General features: G+C 39.8%; 1 pseudogene; it reads left to right on the top strand.

Annotated features, from left to right (window-relative positions):
- The first annotated feature begins 3,280 nt into the window (after positions 1 to 3,280).
- On the top strand, positions 3,281 to 5,665 carry LOC131768226 (glycine cleavage system H protein, mitochondrial-like; annotated as a pseudogene).
- Positions 5,666 to 10,423: the final 4,758 nt, after the last annotated feature.

Here is a 10,423-nt window from a genome sequence, read left to right as displayed (position 1 = left end):
CTGGAAGAAAGGCAGCACTGGGGGTATCTGCCTCTCTTCCCACTCTGAGCGAAGACTAGACTCCCTGGTATGTTTCCCTTATGGCAGCATATGGTGTGCCAGTGCCAAGTGAGACAGCTCCAGGGACACCTCTCCCTTCAGCCAGACACAACACCTGATCCAGAGGAAGAGCTGTAGGAAGGAAGGAGGAAGAGGGTGTGAGGGGGCACAGCAGAGTGGGCACCTTCCGTTCGCCATCAGAGCAAATGCGCTCAGCGCTCCCCTGCTTGGGACCTGAGGATGCTGGTAATTCGTACAACACCATAAACAGGACTTAACTTCCTAAATGTAAAGACATAAGGGAAGTTTAATCGTCTGTATGAAAAAGTTCTCCTGAAATCAAATGAGCTGATTTTGTATTCAATACTTCCTGGGCAGTAGGTGCTTGCACCGTGCATACTTTTGCTACCAACAAAGCTCACGGCAAGTCCAGAAAGTTGCCACTGTTTCACCATTTTACAGATGAAAAACTTGCGAAAGTAACTTGCCCAGAGTTCCATAGCTGAGCCAACATTTAAAGCAAAGTTTTGTTTGTTTCGAAGACCCAGAACTATTGACAAGCATATTATACTGCCTGTATAGTAACTGATTAAATAAAACTAACATGACCAGCATGTATCCTGCATATCTAAGCTTACAGTGAATTTGTATTATATATATAATAACTTATTTTGATGTAAAAATTTTACCATTAAAAGAAACTCACAAAATGATGTTTCAAAGTAAACGTTCTGCGACAATGAGAAACAACGCTAACAAAACATGGGTAAAATTCATAATATAGGCAGCATCAAGATTCAGTTCAAACAAAAGCTTTACAGACAAGCAAAAGCTAAAAGAGTTCAGCACCACCAAACCAGCTTTACAACAAATGTTAAAGGAACTTCTATAGGTGAAAAAAAAAAGGCTACAACTAGAAACAAGGAAATTACAAAGTGAAAAAGCTCACCGGTAAAGACAACATATAGTAAAGGTGGGAAATCATCCACACACAAAGCTAGCAGAGAGATTAAAAGACAAGCAGTAAAATCATCTGTATCCACCATAAGCAGTTAAGGGATACACAAAACAATGAGATGTACAATATGATATCAAAAACAGTAATTGGGCTTCCCTGGTGGCGCAGTGGTTTCGAGCCCGCCTGCCGATGCAGGGGACACGGGTTCGTGCCCCGGTCCGGGAGGATCCCACATGCCGCGGAGCGGCTGGGCCCGTGAGCCATGGCCGCTGAGCCTGCGCGTCCGGAGCCTGTGCTCCGCAACGGGAGAGGCCACAGCAGTGACGAGGCCCGCGTTCCGAAAACAAACAAAAAAACAGTAATTGTGAGGGAAGAAGAGTACATAATGCAGGGTTGTTTTTTTTTTTTTGTGGTACGCTGGCCTCTCACTGTTGTGGCTTCTCCCACTGCGGAGCACAGGCTCCGGACGCGCCAGCAGCCACGGCTCACGGGCCCAGCCGCTCCGTGGCATGTGGGATCTTCCCGGACCAGGGCACGAACCCGTGGTGTCCCCTGCATCGGCAGGTGGACTCTCAACGACTGCGCCACCAGGGAAGCCCCAAATGCAGGGTTTTAAAAATGCATTTGAAATTAAGAGATGCAACTTAAAACAATCACGTATACATATGGATGGCAATACAAAAACCTCATGGTAACTACAAACCAAACCACTGAAAGTCACAAAGGAAAAAAAAGGATTCAGATTTGACAAAGATGGGTTGTGAAGTCTCAGGCATTCTTTGTACTTCTCTCTATATTTTTATATAAGTGTGAAATATTTTATATGGAAATATATTTATAAAAGACAGATCACTACCCATCTGGCAGAACTTCTGGCCATTATTTTCACCTTGATGATGCCCGAGGTGACCTTATGCATGGGCTCACAGGCATTACCAAAAATAATAAAAAGAAAAGCTGTGAGCTAAAAGCCTATCTTAAGCAAATTTTTCTGGGAAAATATGAAAAGACTATGGCCAGATTATTTTAGTGATAAATTCTTCTCAAAACCCATGTGATATAATATACTTTTTTAAAAAGGCTTCTAAATTTATTTTACAAATTTAGTAGAAACCTGATACCCATAAATGACAAATGCAAAGGAAAGGAGGGAGGGGCACAGAGGAATAAGGGAGACAGTAAGAGAGAGAAAAAAGGAGAAAAAATTCAACACAATATCCTTTATCAATACAGATGGAGAAAACGTTAAATGAAATTCTGCCAAATGAAACTCAAAAATATATTAAAAGAAAAATCAAGCTCCACCAGGGAAATTTTACTCTCATGGAGTGGAAGGAAAGTTGAACATAGGTGGCTAGGCATACAACACATGTCATCTATAGGTCAAAGGAGAACACTTAAATAGATATCAAAAGGGTACCTAATAAATCTAACACCAAGTCTTGATTTTTTCAACACCCACAGCAAACTAAGAGTAGATGGCTATTTCTCAAATTTGATAAAAAATATTTTCTATTGTATTAGTTAAGGGAGTACTTACTATTGGCTGCAACAGATAAACCCTGAAATCTCTGCAGTTTAATAAAATATGTTTATTCCTTATTCCTAGGAGGTCCAGCCAGTGGCAGTGTCAAGGAGGTGAGGAGAGTGTGGCCTAAGGAGGGTAATGTGTGATGTACTGTCCACGTGGTCACTAAGGGCCTCTGTCACCTTGAGTACGTGACCTCTAAGGCTACCCTGAGAACTGATGTCTAACCAGCAGACAGGGAGAGGGAGAAAATCACACATGGGAAACTTTTGATATGGGTTGAGTCAGGAGGTGGTACCCATCACTTCCACTAATATCCTGCTAATAGAACTTAGTCACATGGTTGCTTCTACTATGGAAGTGGTGCCTCACCTGAGTCTATCCTCCTGGGCATCACACAGTTGTCCACTCCTCTTCCCACACAGACTATTTACCCCTTCACAAGAGAAACAGTCCAAAATCCCATTCAGTCACTGTATCCAACTCAGGATCAAGGATCTCCAAGTGATGGTCTGCTCCATCTGGTAAGGATGTTGCCTAAGAGTCCAGACACCTATGAACAAAAATGATAAATTATCTTCCTGTCTTCCTCCCCTAAATACACACATGCACACATCACTACATAAAAAAGGCGTCCTGCTTCTTATATACAACTAATTTTGTCTTCTATCCTCAATCCTATTGTTTTGGTTCTTTCACCACGATAAAGGAATCTTCCTGCTGAAAAGAACAAAGAACAAACAAATGCAAAGCTCATGTCTGAACAACAACTGGATCTTTACTGGGTGACAAGTGGTAATTCTTATCTCTCTGGAAAAGCCACCTAAAGCAGCATTACTTAAACACTCCCCCGACTCCATTTGACCCAGGCATGCTTTTGCTCTTTCTGCCAGTATTATTTCCACCCCTGATTCAGACTTTAGAAGTCTTGCTGAGAAATCTGCGCTTGACCCTAGAGAGCTACCAAAGAATTTTAATCACAAGTTTGATAACAATGAAATTTGCATTTAGAAAAGTCACTGGGGGATGTGGAGCATGGCTTGAAGGGGCATCAACTGAAAGCTGAAGACATTCAGAGTAAACTGAAAAAAAGAAAAAGAAAAAGAGATAGAAGAAGGAAAAGAAGAAGGGCCAGTTGGGGGCCTTGTGATTATCAGTGAAATAAATAACAGTTTTAGACAAATGACTCAAGGGACCGTGAACATATCAGCTCAGGAATGTCAAAGCTCTTTTATTTGCCTTGTGGAGATAAAGGAGAAGATGGGCTTAATAACAGTATCTTCATCACATTTAAAAATCATCAATTAAAAATTTTATGCTCTCTGCCTACATGTAAGAAAGGCAGATTATTCATTTGTTTACAAAGGATTCATTAGCTGATTTCAAGCAGGACTACCTTTATTGCCCTAGCATTGTGCTGTGTCTAGCAGATCTAAAAATAAAATATTAACTCTTTAAGGATTAAAAATAGGTGAGTTCTATTTCAAATTTTTTCAGAGGCCCATTATTTTAAATTAAATATTATCTTGGTATGCTTTCTTAATGAGTTGTTTCATGAATGAGATAAAGTATGTGATAGCGTATATATAAAGCACAACATGGGACTTCCCTGGCGATCCAGTGGTTAAGACTCCATGCTTCCAATGCAGGGGGCACGGGTTCGATCCCCCATCAGGGAAATAAGATCCCGCATGCTGTGGGGACCAGCCAAAAAACCAAAACCAAAATTCTTAATTTTTTTTTTTTTTGGCGGTACGCGGGCCTCTCACTGTTGTGGCCTCTCCCGTTGCAGAGCACAGACTCCGGACGCGCCACGGGCCCAGCCGCTCCGCGGCACGCGGGATCCTCCCGGACCAGGGCACGAACCAGCGTCCCCTGCATCGGCAGGTGGACTCTCAACCACTGCGCCACCAGGGAAGCCCCCAAATTCTTAATTTTAAAAAGTTAAAAAAAAAAAAAAAAAAAAAACATTCACTGAAGCCTGCTTTGTGCAAGTCACCGTGCCAGAGAGAAAGAAGAACAAGACCTGTTTCCTACCTTAAAGGAACTTTTAAAGTCAGGTAAAACTCAATGGAAGATTAATATCTTCCTGTGCCAGGACACTACGTATGAAGTGTTTGTGATTACCCCCTAAATACAATCACTTTAGCCCCCCAAAATTCAGATTCCAAAGTGAGGGTCTGTAAATCATGGAGCAGATCAAAATAGGTCCCAAATCTGACTATTAATTGCCCTCCTGCTTAATGAGATATCCTGAGAACATCAAAGCCAGAACAAAAGGAATGGAAGCACCAAGCTAAATAGAGCTGACAAGGCTACTTCTGCAGGAGAAACGCAGACCAATGGAGACTGTGATATTAGTATCCTGCTCACAATACGAAGAGATCACCCAGGGCCAGGGCTGGTTATGTGGCTTGTCCAGATTCACACCATTAGTGACAGCACGAGAGTTGGAATCCAGTTTTCCAGATTATTAGTGCAATAATAGTCTTCCCATCTTACCATATCAAGAGGTAGAGGAATAGTCCTCCCTAGACAAAGCTAAATAGTAAATATTTTCTGCATGAAGACATAGGCTGGGCGAACACGGCGCTGCGAGTGGCGCGGAGCGTGCGGGCCGCGGTCTGCAGCCTGCGCGCCATCTCTGCGCCCAACGCGCACTGCCCGCCGCGGCCCTGGGGACTGCGGGCGGGCGCCGTCCGGGCGCTGCGCATCGGCCCCGTTCTGCCGTCGGGTCGTAAATTCACAGACAAACATGAATGGGTAACAACAGAAAACGGTGTTGGAACAGTGGGAATCAGCAATTTTGCACAGGAAGCTTTGGGAGATGTTGTTTACTGTAGTCTGCCTGTAGCTGGGACAAAATTGAACAAACGAGGAATTTGGTGCTTTGGAAAGTGTGAAAGCTGCTAGTGAACTCTATTCTCCTCTGTCAGGAGAAGTAACTGAAATTAATGAAGCTCTAGCAGAAAATCCAGGACTTGTCAACAAATCTTGTTATGAAGATGGTTGGCTGATCAAGATGAAACTCAGTAACGCTTCAGAACTAGATGAACTAATGAGTGAAGAAGCATATGAGAAATACATAAAATCTATTGAGGAGTGAAAATGGAACCCCTAAATAAACTAGTTTGAAACAAGTTAATCTAGCGTAGTTGTCTTAAATTAGTGGTGGATAGATTTTTAAAAAGCAACTTTTAGCAAAAGAAACTACTTGCATTGCAACAATGTTACCTGAAGAAAATACCCCTTAACTTCCTAATGATTTCACGTAAACACTATGCATCTTTTTCACAACACCCTGTGATTTTTAGGCCAGTCTCCAGTTATAATACTCAGAATTCCTGAAATTATCTGTGGTAAAACTAGTTAGAAAAATTATGTAATTCAAGGATAATATTGTTATCTTAACCTTATATAATACTGTAACTTGCTTACAGCCATCCCTGGATTTGGGTCAAAATACTCAATGAACTTGCCACTGGAAATAAATGACAGTGGAGAAAAGTTTGCTAGTTGTATAGTGTCCAGTGAAGAACATTACTATCTTAATTTTGCAATATACTGTGTTTGCTGGTGCTATTTTTATACAGCGAAGCGACAGCCTTGAAGGAAAATAAGAAACAGTTTAATAATAAAATATTCAACTTCTTAAAAAAAAAAAAAGACATAGGCTGGCTCAAACCTTGGCTCAAACCTTTTCTACTTTATGCAAGTATCTTTGGGAAAAAAGAGATTCAGAAAGAGTACCTTCAATCTTTAATCCCTTCTACTTTCCTATGTTGATGGTATGGTAAGGAAAATCTAAAGTAAAAATTACCTGGGAAACTGGTTCCCCTTATTTTACTAAGAGGCTAGAAAACCCTAGGTCCTTGTCTTAGTCTGTTTGTGCTGTTATAACAAAATACCATAAACTGGGTGACTTATAAACAACATAAAATTATTTCTCGTAGTTCTAGAAGGTGGAAATCTAAAATTAAGTCATCATCAGATTTGACATCTGGCGAGGGCCCACTTCCTGGTTCATTGATGGCATCTTTTCACTGTGCGCTCTCATAGCAGAAGGGACAAGGTAGCTTTCTTGGGCTACTTTTATAAGGGCACTAATCCTATTCATGAGGGCAGAGCCCACATGACCTAAGCACCTCCCAAAGTCCCCACCTCCTAATACCAGCACCTTCAGGGCTGGATTTCAACATATAAATTTTGGAGAGGACACAGACATTCTACCATAGCAGTTGTATAGTACAGCATCTAGAAAAAGTGGAAGGAATCTCAGGCAGGGGTAAGAAAGTGAACCCAAGTGCCAACACTGAAATACGACCAGTTTAGCTAAAATAAAGGCTAAGTTGGAAAGGTAGGTAAGTTCTAACTTGTGAAAGGTGCTTAAGAAAAATCTAATGAACATCTGCTCAGGCCAGAATGGAGTACCAAGGACTGGATTTACTACTCCTCTGGCCACCCACCATTTCCTGTATAAAGCAACTAGAAGAATTTTTTTTTTTTTTTTTTTTTTTTTTTTTTTGGTACGCGGGCCTCTCACTGTTGTGGCCTCTCCCGTTGCGGAGCACAGGCTCCGGACGCGCAGGCTCAGCGGCCACGGCTCACGGGCCCAGCCGCTCCGCGGCACGTGGGATCCTCCCGGACCGGGGCACGAACCCGTATTCCCTGCATCGGCAGGCGGACTCTCAACCACTGAGCCACCAGGGAAGCCCTACCCTCAAATATTTTGAAACTAAATACTATACTTTTAAATATCCCATGGGTTAAAGATGGAATGAAATGGGAGATTAGAAAGTATTTTTAACAGAATGAAAATGAAAACAAACTCAATCAAAATTTGTGGGATAAAGCTAAGGCAGTATTTAGAGGGGAAAAATCATACTACTAAACACCTATACAGAAAAGAAAAAAAGTTCTCAAATTATACATTTTCAATTAAGAAACTAGAATAAGAACAGAGTTCAGAAATAGACATACATATATCAACACGATTTTTCAACGAAGGTGTGAAGGCAATTCCATGGATAAAGAATAGTCTTTTTGAGTCAAGTACCACAGTGTTCATTGCAGCTCTATTTACAATAGTCAGGACATGGAAGCAACCTAAGTATCCATCAACAGATGAATGGATAAAGAAGATGTGGCACATATATACAATGGAATATTACTCAGCCATAAAAAGAAATGAAACTGAGTTATTTGTAATGAGGTGGATAGACGTGGAATCTGTCATACAGAGTGAAGTAAGTCAGAAGGATAAAAACAAATACCGTATGCTAACACATATATATGGAATCTAAAAAAAAAAAAATGTCATGAAGAGATTAGTGGTAGGATGGGAATAAAATACAGACCTACTAGAGCATGGACTTGAGGATATGGGGAGGGGGAAGGGTAAGCTGTGACAATGTGAGAGAGTGGCAGGGACATATACACACTACCAAATGTAAATTAGATAGCTAGTGGGAAGCAGCCACATAGCACAGGGAGTTCACCTCTGTGCTTTGTGACCACCTGGAGGGGTGGGATAGGGAGGGTTGGAGGGAGGGTGACAAAAGAGGGAAGAGTTATGGGAACATATGTATATGTATAACTGATTCACTTTGTTGTAAAGGAGAAACTAACACACTATTGTAAAACAGTTATACTCAAATAAAGATATTAAAAAAAAAAAAACCCATAGCATAATGTGTGAAAGATTTAAACAAACACTTCACCAAAGTTACATGATGCCAAAAACCTCATGACAAACATGCTCCCTCCAGACATTAGTTATAAGAGAAATGTACATTAAAACCACAGTAAGATATCATTATATACTTATTAGGATACTAGCATTAAAAAGATTGACCATACCATGTTGAGGAGGATGTAAAGTAACTGAAACTTTCAAACACTGCTTGTGGGAATGTAAATTAGTACAATCAGTGGGAAAACAGTTTGACTGTTTCTTCAAAAATTAAACATACACCTACCATATGACCCATTCATTCCATTCCTGGGTATTATCCAAGAGAAATGAAAGTATTGATATATGTCCATACAAGTACATGTAAAAACATTCATTGCAGCTTTGTTTGTAATAGTCCAAAACTGGATCACGCCACCACCACCACCAGTTTGTACATTGATGCCCTTAACCCCCAGCAAGACTGTATTTGGAGACAGGACTTTTAGGAGGTATTTAAGGTTAAATGAGGTCAAAAGGGTGGGACCCTAGTCCAATAGGATTAGTGGTCTTGTATGAAGAGGAAGAGATCCCTCTTTCTCTCTCCACCATGTAAGGACACAACAAGAAGGCAGCCTTCTGCAAGCTAAGAACAAAGCTCTCACCAGGAACTAAACAGGCCAGCACCTTGATCTTGGACTTCCCAGCCTCCAGAACTGTAGGAATTCAATTTCTGTTGTCTAAGCCACCCAGTCTATGGTGTTTTGTTATGGCAGCCAGAGCTGACTAATCCAGTGTACTACTACTGAATAGTAAAAAGCAGTGAATTATTGGTATGTGCAACAACATGGGTGAATCTCAAAATAATTGTGCTGAGTGAAAGAAGTCAGACAAAAGAGTAGGCATTGTATGATTGATTCCATTCATATAAAATTCTAGAAAATGAAATCTATCCTATAGTGAAATAAAGTAGTTTGGTGCTTGCCTAAGGATAGGCATGAGTAGGGAAGGGGACAGGATACAGGGTTACAAAGAGGCTCAAGGAAACTTCTCATGCTCGTGAATATGTTCATTATCTTGATTATGGTGATGATTTTACAAGCATCAACGTACCAAATTGTACATGGTAAATAAGTGCAGTTTTTGTCAACTGTATCTCAATAAACTATTTTTAAAACCTAATAAAGTTTTGCTTTAGCACTTGTAAAATTTTCACCTACAAATTTCAATCTTGACAATACACTATTTATACGATCATTTTAAACCAGCGAAAAATCAGTAGAAGATATTTTTTACAGGAGTAACTTAATAAAATCCTCTGTCAGCTTTTAATTCCTACATTCTACATGGTGATAAAGCAAGAAAAAAAAGCAACTGCCAAGAACATTTTCCCTTAACTTGTAAAAGCAAGTACAAAGGCATATGTTCTCTTAAAGGAGTTTCTACAAATAGAATCACCCAAAAGCTAGCTATTTTCTCATCTCCCAGATCACTTTAAACTACTTTTTTTCTGAATAATTCGAAAATAGTGGTAGCTTTTAAAAACAATGGAAATAATGAATGAAATTCATATTTCCTAATACAAAGAAGCTTTTATTTTCAATACCCGAGACAAATTTGGCCAGCTGTTACACATTTCAAATAAATCTAAGGATAAATAAATTTGGTAGTTACCCAAGAAAAAAATAAAACATAATGACAACTATAATACTGAAAAATGATTTTATTGTAGTTTTTTTTTTTTCTATTGCATTCCCATCAATGTTTCCAATGAAGAAACTAAGACGTGGAAAGAAGAGTTTTCCACTGAAGACATTTTAAACATATGAAGTTAATTTTGCATACTCTATGGTCTGCAAATTGACATGGGAGTTTAGAATTGTATCTGTTGCTTTTCAAGAGGAAATTAAACACTAATTATGGACACATTATAAGTTCTATTCATCTCTTAATCTTCCATGACTTCTCATTATTCCTGCCAGTGCCAGGAATAATCAGAAATGTCTACCTTTTTTTTTTTTTTTTGTAAAAGATCTTTGTAATAATTTCACAACATTCTCGTGAAGCAGCTTCTTATTATGATACCCAACTTACAGATCAGGAAGCTAGAAAAGAAAGTTATGCAAAGGTATAAGGTCACAGATATTAGAAAACTGTTTTGATTTTTTGATTATGTGTTCAATCCATAAAGTTGCAAATACAGCTGTGAGATTCTGGGCTTAGGTAA

This window comes from Kogia breviceps, chromosome 13 (assembly GCF_026419965.1).
Source record: "Kogia breviceps isolate mKogBre1 chromosome 13, mKogBre1 haplotype 1, whole genome shotgun sequence".
In the NCBI taxonomy this organism is placed as follows: Eukaryota; Metazoa; Chordata; class Mammalia; order Artiodactyla; family Physeteridae; genus Kogia; species Kogia breviceps.
Note: the sequence above shows the minus strand (reverse complement) of the source record. Positions and strands in the feature narration are given on the sequence as shown.